General features: G+C 42.9%; 1 long non-coding RNA gene across 1 annotated transcript; it reads left to right on the forward strand.

Annotated features, from left to right (window-relative positions):
* The first annotated feature begins 656 nt into the window (after nt 1–656).
* LOC123053864 (uncharacterized) lies at nt 657–3,735 on the forward strand. The gene is made up of 4 exons (XR_006425940.1): nt 657–1,048; nt 1,232–2,414; nt 2,547–3,128; nt 3,277–3,735. It is a non-coding gene; the product is annotated as an uncharacterized lncRNA (long non-coding RNA).
* The last annotated feature ends 7,813 nt before the right edge of the window (nt 3,736–11,548 follow it).

The following is an 11,548-nucleotide window of genomic DNA, read 5'->3' on the forward strand; positions in this document are numbered from 1 at the left end:
CACAAAGAGCCAATGATCGACTATTATGTCTGCACCATCAACAAGATGTTTGCCAAACCAGGCCAGGGCATGGTATGCCCAAATGCGTAGCCTGGTCAATGTTTACTAACTTCGTGATGTAGCAAGTTGTATCTCCATACTATAGACTTAGACTCAAACTTTTTATTCATTTTTTTTAATTTTTTAACAGAAAACATGTTGATTGATTCTCACTGAGTATCTGTGCTTTTAACTTTATCTTTTGAACACCACTACTGATGCTTTAGTGCCATGCCCACACTGTATGTGAAAATGACAAATTTGCTTTGCTATGTCTATCTGTAAGCCCAATTTTCTTTCGTCGGTATTTTATCTCACTCTAATACTTTGTTATACTCAATGAGATTCATTCAACTCTCTTTTGCAATATTACTTGTTTCTCTCATAATTCTATAATCTGTTGTGCTCGGCCAGTCGATTACCCGCGCATCTATTTTTAGCTCATATAAAAAAATCTTGTTCTGTTCATACTACTTAACAGTCAACAGTTTAGTCATCTTATGAAAACCAATTATGTTCCCTATAACTCCAAACAGAATTTTATACCTCAACTGGTGCTTTCAATATACTGCCATAACCATTTTTTCTTATCCTATTTTCATCTAAGAAGTGGATGAGCTCGAGGAGGTGTTCTACGAGGCCCCACGCCCCTTGTCCCCTCCCCTGCTTCTCCGCCGCCGCCTCTTTCTCCGCCAAATCCACATCACTGCCGTGCCCGTTGCTGGGACGGGACAGGGGTGGAGGCGAGGGAGAGAGGGGGGTTGACTCGGCAGCGCCGCCTAGCAGTGTATGAGGTATCTAGAGGAGGGCAGTGCGGCAGGGTAAACTCCTCTCCCACTGCAGAGCAGTCCACGGCGCGGTCACTGTCGTCCTCACCATCTAGCCGTCTGTGATGTCCGTCGCCATCGCCAAGCCCCCTCGCCACGCGGTACACATAGATGGGGGAGGCGGTAGGATGCAGCAGCTCGCAGATTCCTTGGTCGCCGCCGATGCCAAGCAAGAAGACAAGGTGAGTTTGAATCCGTGTCTTTCTTTTTGCCCCGTCCCTCCCATGAATTTTGCTCAGATCTTGGTGAGCTCCTCAACCACCTGATTTCTTCTTATTTCAAGTGTGCACACCTCTAGCTTGACTTGTGCCGGCGGTGGATATTACTGAAGCGGAGGCACCTTTCGTTTTTCGTCCTCTTTGTAGGTGGGAAGGCGAAGCTGGTTGGAGGAAGAAGCCATGCAAACTTGGTGAGAGAGGAGATGGGGTAGGGCGGGAAGCTGTGTGGGACGACTCGGCACTGGTGGACGCCTTCGATCACACCGTCGCTACCTAAAAGGTATGGGCCCTCGCCCCCTTTTATTCTCTTGCCCTTTCCGCCTTGTTGGGAGAAGATGTATGTGTGTTCTGTTTTAGACAATGGTGTTCATGTAAGCGCGTTCACGTCATGTTCCGTTCTGCAATGCACAAGTACCATGTTCTCTTTTATTTCTGGAATCGTGTGTATTCGCACAAGTACTATGCACACAGCAACACATGGTCTATACTGCTGCAAATTGTTCCGCGTTAGCTTTGAATCTGTTAGTGAAGTTGTTATTGTATGGTAACGGCGTACTTTTATGGGATGATTAATAGAATGGATCTGCATGTGCTATAGATAGCTAATCCTTTGCAACAATTTAATAAGATGCTGAAATCAAAGGCGTGGCCTCTATTTGATCAGCACGGTATGCTATAAAACCGAGAAGAAGAGAAGGAGGAGTATGGGTGTGATTTGCTTCTGTTTTTGTTATATAATTGTAGGCTCTGCTGGTACCATTTTCTTTTTCTGGTGTAAATTTTTGCTCTTGCGATTTGTCTCTTGTAATTATCTTGAATCCTACAGTCAGTTGCATTTTTGGTTCCTACAGTCAGTTGCATTTTTGGTACCAGGTGAGAGTTTGGTCCTGCAATTCGGTTCCTACAGTCAGTTGCATTTTTCTTGTATGAAATTAAAGTGTCGTAGTTTATCAATATCACCCGAATTGGACCATCTGACATTTCATAAGCTTTATCAGTACTATGTTCTCCTCAGCTGTACTGCTGCTCCAACTGAAGGTTTGCTCTCAGTTTCAGATCTCCCTGAGTTATTCTAGAATCTATTATGCTCTTTTACATTGAATTCCTTGGGTTGAAACTGTGAGCTGTGCCTATTTTTAATTCTAAAATATATCTGCTGTCTAGAGAAGGTAGAACGACAAGGTTATTCAGATGTTTTACAGTATCTGATATGCCCCTTAATTAGTACGGTGGGCTCACAAGCTTGGGTCCTGAGCCACAAGAACTCGAGAAAGGCATCATACATTCCTTTTTTGCAAGGCACTGGCAACTTCAGATACGATTGCCCATGGTGGGTTCTCCATTCTTAGGAGACATGCTGAAAAGTGTCTTCCTCTGCCAACTAGCATTGAGAACATGTTTTTTTACTCGAGTTGATGTCTACACAATTTCTGGCTTATTGAATTGTATGGTTGCTTTGCAGGACATGTCTCAGAATCCCCCATGTCAACAACTGGTAGCCAAAGATCTTCATAGAACTGAGTGGCATTTTCGTCACATTTTTTGTGGTGATTTTACAATTTGAGTATTCAGCTTGAATACCCTTTAAACTTTCCGTCGTTCTGTTCTTATTGTTTTCGTATAGCGGTAGATGTCACAATTGAATCTTGAATTCTTATCACTGCAGAAAATTGCAGCATATAGTGATTCATTACTTCTTGAGTATGTTGAACTGTATCCCTGTCTGGTTCTATCTCATGCCTTCCGGTGTTTTGTGTTTCGGATGCTATCTTTGTATTTAAGTGTCATTTATTTAGTTCTTTCAAAATTTGTTGTCGCAACTTCTTACATCCAATGTCCATGTGTTATAAGATAGCAACAAAGCAAATGGAATGGGCGCTTAAGATAGCAACAAAGCAAATGGAATGGGCGCTTGCCAACTTGGCGCCGCCCAACTTCCTCTCAAGAGGCGCCACCGGGTGGCGCCCCAACACCTAGTGGGAATGACGCTGCTGTTCACCGTTACCTTGATGGCCCTTTGGCATCAAAAGTGTCAGACGATCAGGTATGGAATGACGCTGCTGTTCACCGTTAACTTGATGGCCCTTCGGCATCAAAAGTGTCAGACGATCAGGTTAACCAAGATGATGCTTTGGCTAGTCAACATGGAGCTCAAACATCGATGCATGACCGTATGAATGACCTTGTTCCAGAAGGAAAAGAACATTGCAGGAGTGGCTCCAATCGTGGAGTACGAGGCAGGGTTGTTCCAAACGGTGTCGACCGAGACCGTGCACTTGCAGACGCGAATGTCTGGGCCGAGGCTTGGAGACGCCACGAGAAGGCAAGCAAAGTGCGTGTGACCGATGAAATCCTCGGATAGTGAGCTGAGCTCTGCTTGATGTTTTGGCATGCTGGCGATTTTGAAGAGAGCGTTGTTAGGAGAGGAGGAATAATGCGCACCGAGGTGTGTAGTACTGCTCACACCACCAGAGTGAGCGCTCGCAAGGTTTCACCGGTGGAGCCTGTCACGTCCACCATTGTTTCGCTGCATACATTACACGATCTGAATTTCGCATAGAGGTATGTATTGTTTCAGGGGCTTTGTAAATAAATGTAATAACCCCTGTAATTGATGGATCGGTGTGTAGAACCCTTTTTTCAGTCCAGAGTTTTGGGTCCACGTAGATGAAATGGTAACATCTTGCAGCATATACATTTGGGTTCGTCTATTTCTCTTTCTGCCAGTGCCTTCACGACACCAACATTTAACTTTAATTTATATAAAGAATATCTGCAACACTTGGATTCTCATGATTAAAATAGCCCAAAAATGACGATCTCCATGCTGAAAGGCTTGTTAATTTCCTGCTTTCTTAGTTCCGTTCCATGAATGAATAAAGTTCCTCTGAGCTTACCGGGGGCCAGCAGTCTTGAGAAAATTCACAATCCCAGAATAGGTGCAGCTTTGCTTCCTCCAGTTGAACATTACCGAGCACACATGTGTATGCAGGCAGGTGAAAAGACTTCCTTTGAACAAGATTTCTGGTGTCCAAGCTTTCCTGGAGCAGCAGCCAGGAGAAAATTTTGTGGTTGAGCTGGCAATCACTCTTTCCATACCCAGTGAAAGAATTTATATGCGAGAAAGTTTCATTTTGTGAGGACTGCATCCACAGGAATTTACACGAGAGGAAGTTGTATTTTCATGCGAGAAAGTGATCAAACTTATATTACACATTTCAAATCCCAAAACAGGATAGTAATACGACATACATCGTCAAAAGCACAACCAACTCTAAATCTCTAGTTAACACAACCGGTGACAATCCATGGTGGTTACACAGGACTACGCTTCTAAAAAGGAGAAAAACACACAACTACACTACAGCACTGACAAGCACGGCCAGAAGGATTAAACCAAGTATGCCGTGCGTGCATGCACCGTAGCTTCCAGATCAGGAAAACATGACAACACTTCAAATCACGACGCTGCTCAGCTATCTGCAACTGCAAACTTTATATACCAAGGGAAATTAAGAAAAACCTGCTGCTGCGAAGGCTAAGGAACTGTACTGTCGAGCACACGGGTCGATCTTTGACGGTCGGGTCAGCCGTGAGTTATTTACCCAAAACCACCACAGTTGAGGCTAGGGTAACAGGTCAGTACCACATTTGAGCCACGTCACAAAAAACCACCAACTCTGGGACTAATTGGTAACGCGGAGCATCGACGGGCCGTTTTAGCCGCGGAAACAGCGAAACCGACAGGTCGGGCCCACCTGTCGGGTCGACGTGGCGCGCGCTGACGGACGACGTTAGACGGCAGTTGACGGCCGTTTCCGCGCACGTGTATTAGGTCACGCGCCCGCCGTTTCCTCCTCCAATCCCCGATTCAGTTTCCCTCCCGCGCGTTCCTCCCGCTCTGCTCATGGCGACCAGCTCCGGCGGCGGCGATGGCGGAGAAGGTCGCCGCCCGCAATGCGACCCCGTTGGCAAGTTGGGCCCCAACCCCGATGGCGATTCGCACTCGACGGCGGATTGGGGAAAAGCTGTCCTACCGCCGCCGTCCCAGTATGCGGAGGAGGCAGAGAAGGCTGTTGCGGACGCAGAGAAGGCGTCGGCGGCGGCTGATTCGTTGGGGGAGGAAGTACCCCTCGGGCATCCATCTCCACCCATGTAAATCTCAGTGCAAAAAACCTAGGGTTAGGGTTCTAGCAATACTGCTTAGTTAGAGTACTCACTTAGTTAGGATACCTAGGGTTAGTTCTAGCAATACTGCTTCGTTGGGGGAGGAAGCTCCTATGCCTAGATGAAAATGCAGTTTTTTTTTGTTTTTTTTTTCTGAATTACTAAATGTATCATAGTTTATTCTGCATTTGTTGGCTCTTGTGGCATAGATCTTATTGCTGTTACTTTGTTTTATATGTGAATATGTCATAGTTTTTATTGTGCCACTGAAAATGTCATGGTCATTAATTTGATTTGTGTTCTGTAGGCCTGAGGAGCCATGGTCATTATATTTCCAGTTTCCTTCTAAAGATGCTGCCAAAAAATATGCCCTTGTGAAGATGTATGAGAGAGACATCAGTTATGGCAGTTTGCTTAATGTGATGGTCAGAAATGGATATGAAAGTGATGACAATATTTTCTACTTGAGGAAGGATGGCACAGGGCTGCAAGAGATTACTGTCATCAGAAACAACACTGAAGTGGATGAGATGATAAAGCAATTCAAAAGCAGTCAGACATTGTGTTTGTATGTTAAAGAGGGGAAATTAGATATAAAGCAAGCACCAGTTAACAAAAGTGCAGAACATGAAGAAGTGGACCCAGATGAAACAATTGAAGATTTAATAGTGGACCCACCAGTTGTATTTGCTGTTAATGAGTCAGGTGTTGTGCACAAAACAACAAATGATTATGTTGGCTCGTCATATTTTGTTGGTACACAAGAAAGTGTGAACTATATGCCAATAAAATCAGTTCCTCCATCATGCCAGTTACTGCTTGGGACGCAAAATCACCCAATTGAGCCAGAGATGGCAGATGCAGAGCAGGAAAATAATGCATTGCAGCAGGTTAACACTCAAGTTAGTGTTAATCATGCAGATTTCCAGTTTGATACAGATGAGGAGGAGCATGCAGGAAATGAGGACACATCTGATGACTCAGTATTTGATGAAGACTTTGTAGCTCATGAAGACCTCCCAGATGCAGATTCAGATTCCATGGACTATGAAGAAGAAGATACTGTAGCTAGAGAAGAAGAATAGAGGAGGAAAGTGGACAGTGATCTGAAAGACACAATTGCTGACATTAAGAGGAAGAGAGCTCAATACATGAGTAGTACACACTGTGAAGGGGACACAGACCCTGAAGATTTATATGACATAGACTTGGAGGAAGAGGATGATGACTGTCAAGAGATAGCAGTTGCTGAGCCTGTTGAGAAGAAGATAAAGAGGCCTGGGCCTACTAGTAGGTCCCACTCTAGCGCTAACAGAAGCATGAATGAGGACTGGTATCCATCTTCAGAAGAGGATGATACAGGCTTTGAAGCTGATGATGATGGCAATGAACCAATGCCCTTTATAATCCCCTCTGGAAGAAGGAGCAGAGCTAAGAAAAGACCACCCAGGGTCTAGTATGATGAGAACAGGCTGCATCCAGAGCAGCAATTCCAGCTCAGGCTCTGTTTCAGAGATGTGTACCAATTTAGAGAGGCTCTTGTGAATTTGCATGTGAAACAACTTAGAAGATACAAATATCACAAAAACTACAGTGACAGGGTAATAGTGTGTTGTGATGGAGAGGGTTGTCAGTTCCACATGGTTGCAGCAAAGATCAGTAATGAGCCCACTTTCTGCATTAAGAAGATGATATTGGAGCACACATGTCCCACCCAATCTGAGAAGACAAGGATCAGCTCAAAGTGGCTTGGCAACAAAATGCTTGAAACTATCAGATCAGACCCCAACACTACTGTACCTGCTATAGTTGACAAGGTAAAGAGGCAGTTTGGTGTTGAGGTGCCCAAGATGATGGCATGGAGAGCAAAGAGGAAAGCAAAGGAGATTGTGCTTGGAGATCACAAGAGGCAATACAAGAGGCCGGGAGATTATTTGGAGATTGTGAAAGCTACGAATCCTGGATCAAGATGCATTGTTGCTACTATGAGTGGAAAAACAAGAGAAAATCCAACTGCAGGACCAAGGTTTCATGGTCTTTTTTTTGTTTGAATGCATGTGTTGAGGGATTTTTGAATGGATGCAGGCCATTCATAGGCCTAGATGGTCGTTTCATTAAGTTGACTAGTGGGGCACAAATACTAGCTGCTACTGGAAGGGATGCAAACAAAAATATGTACCCCATAGCATTTGGAGTGGTTGGAGTTGAAGACACACCAAACTGGTCTTGGTTTTTGACTCAACTGAAGTATGCCCTAGGAGGGACCGAAGAGGGAAAATTTGGGAAGTACACATTCATGTCTGATAGACAAAAGGTGAGTTTATTTTGATCTTAACTTGTTCTTAATTTAGTAGTAGAATTAGTTCATTAATTTGTTTTGCATTTAGTTAACTTAGTTCATTATTTTGTTCTGCATTTAGTTATTTTAGTTCATTATTTTGTTGTGCATTTAGTTAACTTAGTTCATTATTTTGTTGTGCACTTAGTTATCTTAGTTCATTATTTTGTTGTGCACTTAGTTAATTTAGTTCATTATTTTGTTGTGCATTTAGTTAACTTAGTTCATTATTTTGTTGTGCATTTAGTTAATTTAGTTCATTATTTTGTTTTGCATTTAGTTAACTTAGCCTAGGGTCACCCTTATGGGTCAACATAGCCAAGAACAACCCCATCCACCCTAGTTGGTATTTGTCGAGTGGTAACGTGTCTTGTCGACACTTTGGGTCAATCTAGCCTAGGGTCACCATTTTGGGTCAACCTAGCCAAGAACAACCCCATCCACCCTAGTTGGTATGTGTCGAGTGGTAACGCGTCTTGTCGACACTTTGGGTCAAGGTAGCCTAGGGTCACCATTTTGGGTCAACCTAGCCAAGAACAACCCCATCCACCCTAGTTGGTATGTGTCGAGTGGTAACGCATCTTGTCGACACTTTGGGTCAAGGTAGCCTAGGGTCACCCTTTTGGGTCAACCTAGCCAAGAAGAAGCCCATCCACCCTAGTTGGTATGTGTCGAGTGGTAACGCGTCTTGTCGACACTTTGGGTCAAGGTAGCCTAGGGTCAACTAAATTGAATTGAATAGAAGAACAACTAAATTGAATAGTAGAACAACTAAATTGAATAGTAGAACAACTAAATTGAATTAAAATCAATTTAATAGTAAAAAAATTTAATTTAAAATATTTTTATAATGTAAACTTAATTCAAATTCCTTTGCAGGGTCTGCTGAATGCAGTCACATCAATTTTTCCAAACTGCCCTCATAGGTACTGCTTGAGGCACATTTATGCCAACTTCCAGAGAGCAGGATTCAGAGGAGAAGACTTGAAGAAATGCATGGATGCAGCTGCATATGCTTACATTGAACATGACTTTCAATTGGCAATGGAGAGCATGAAGGCTGAGTGCAAGCCTGCTTGGGAGTGGATGTCAAGGATTCCTCCAAAAGCTTGGTCAAGACATGCAATGGATACTAACTGCAAAACTGATCTTGTGGTCAATAACTTACGTGAAGTTTTTAATAAGTACATAGTTGATGTAAGGAACAAGCCTATTGTCACTATGATCAATGGGATCAAGGACAAATTTCTGGTAAGGTGTCAGCAAAAGAGAGAGGGTGGACTAGTTTCAAGATGGGAAATTGCACCAACTTATGCTGAGAAGTTAGAGATGAACAAGAGATATGCAAGGGACTGCAAATCATTGATAGCTGGACCAGGTCTTTTCCAAGTGAGTAGTGGGGACAAGACCTACTCTGTTGACACTAACTTGCAAACATGTGGCTGTAAGAAATGGGACCTCTCTGGAATTCCTTGCAACCATGCTTGTTCTGCCATCTACAGGTCCAAACAACTACCAGAGGACCATGTAAATGTGTTCTTCAAAAAGGCTATGTACTTGGAGTCATACAAGCCTATCATTTACCCAGTTCCTGGTCCTGATTGTTGGGTGAAAACTGCAACTCCTGACATTGACCCACCTCAGTTCAAAGAAGACAAGAAGGGACCAGCAGAAGAGAAAAGGAAGAAAGGCAGGTTTGAGCCTCCTCAAGCAAAGCAGACATCAAGGATGGCTACAATAACTTGTAGTAACTGCAAGTTGCAGGGCCACAAATACACAAGTTGTGCTAAGCCATTGAGGCAAGATCTGCAAATTAGGAAGAACAAGCACATGGTATGTTCTTTTTTACTAGCTTCTCTGTCTCATCATTCATCAAGTTTCACTGAAATTTATGCAAATAAAATAATTGCAGGAAAACAAGACAGCCCCTGCATGGCAGCAAGGTGGAAGCTCAACATCTGCTACAACAACTCCTAGGGGTGCAAGCTCTACATCTGCTTCAAGGGGTTCATCTGCTGCTGCTTCAAGGGGCAACTCTGCTAGAGCTGTTGCTCCATCTGCTAGAGCTGCTGGTACATATGCTAGAGCTGCAAATTCTTCTTCTTCTGGTGCTGGTACTGCTGCTGCAAGAAGAGGTGCAAAGACATGTGCAAGAAGCTTCAATCCTCCAAGAACTATTGCAGAACCTTCAACTAGCCAGCCAATAGGACATAGGTCCAAAAGGACAAGATACATGAGCAAAAGGATGGAGGGGTACTTCTATGCCAGTGGGAACTACTGAGAGTTCTTGTTTGACTATGTATGCAAGTGCATGTGTCCTCCATTAGGCACTAGAGCACTTTATCTATGCCAAGACTAAATTTGAAATTATGTGATGCTATGTTGAACCTATGTGTGGCACTAAGAACTACTGCTTGGAACTGCTATGTTGAACCTATGTATGGATCTTATGTACTGCTATGTTGAACCTATGTTGGCTTGCATGATCATCATATATCTATCTATAATTCTGTGTTTGCCATAAGGTTCTGTATATCATCACATTCTGTGCACATTAATAATGCCATCAGTTCCTGGTATACTAATGCCATAAGTTTCTGTATATCATCACATTCTGAATAATCACACCAGTTTCACAAGAGACAGTACTGCAAATTCAGTTCAAATTCATGCCATAAGTTCAAATTCTAGACTTGGAGATAAACTGGATAATTCAGTACAAAATAAACCATTACAACACTACAGTGCACTTCTAGTTAGGTCTGATTATTCAGTGCAACAAAGAACAACTACACCAACAAAGCACAACACTACAGTGCACATTACATAATTAAAATTCATCACAGATCTCCTTCAACTTCTTGATCTTGTCCTTGTAGCCATGCTTCTGTTTCAGCAAATCAGAAATGATGTACTCCAGATTTTTCTTCTCTTCCTTTAGTTGGTCTCTCTCTATGAGCACTTGGTCTCTCTCTACCACAAGCTTGTCCCTCTCCTTCTCTGCCTTTGCCCTGAGTAACTGATGTAGATTAGTGCAACCATGGTCTGCCAGCTTCTTCTTCTCCATCTCCTCTTTCAGATCACTAAGAGCCAATAACATTGCCCAACTGAGTAATAGCCTCCTCCTTGTCAGCCACCATTTTTGCAAAATCAAGTTTGAAAAATCTCAGCTCTTCCTCCATCTTCCTCTTTTCTCCAACTACTTTGAAATTGTGTTCAGCAAGCTAAACATTGTCTCTCAGCCTGTCCTTGTTTTATTTGGAGTACATGCTCCACAATTCAGTTAGGCAGAACTGCAAAGCCACTGACCACTCAGGATCTATCCACTCCAGATAGTTGCACTTTAGTTCAGGCTAAAATTCAGAAAAAATATTGTCAATGATACTACAAAAGAGATGTTCTTGTTCTAATTAAGAAATTGTGATCATTTAAGAGCAGAAACAGTTATGAAAGCCTATGAAATTAATATATGTTGTCAATAATTATAACAACAACTATAATATTTCCACCAAATTATTTAATATAGCATAATTACCTATTGGCATTAACAATTTTGTACTAGCAGAGCAAATTACTTGGAGCTCCAAATTACACTGGCAGAGCATAATTTAGAGTTACACTGGCAGAGCAAATTACAATGTGGGCAGTGACAGTTCTTTAGAGTTACACTGGCAGAGCATAATTTCCTACAGGCAAAGCATCATTTCCTACCGTGAGAGCATAACCACCAAATTATATCCAACTGTGGGCAGTAACAGTTCTTTACACTAATAAACAAAGCAAAATTTGCTTCTCGCAATTGAATGGAGCAGAAACTAACTAAGATTAACTACTTACAGTACTAAGCAACATACCTTCTCCTCAGCACAAGAAAGAAAACGTCGGCCAGTGTCAGTAGATTCAAATGCTACTAGCCTGAGGCAAGGCTCTCGATGCGGACAGCGAGAGGAGAGCTCATG

This window comes from Triticum aestivum, chromosome 2D (assembly GCF_018294505.1).
Source record: "Triticum aestivum cultivar Chinese Spring chromosome 2D, IWGSC CS RefSeq v2.1, whole genome shotgun sequence".
NCBI lineage: Eukaryota > Viridiplantae > Streptophyta > Magnoliopsida > Poales > Poaceae > Triticum > Triticum aestivum.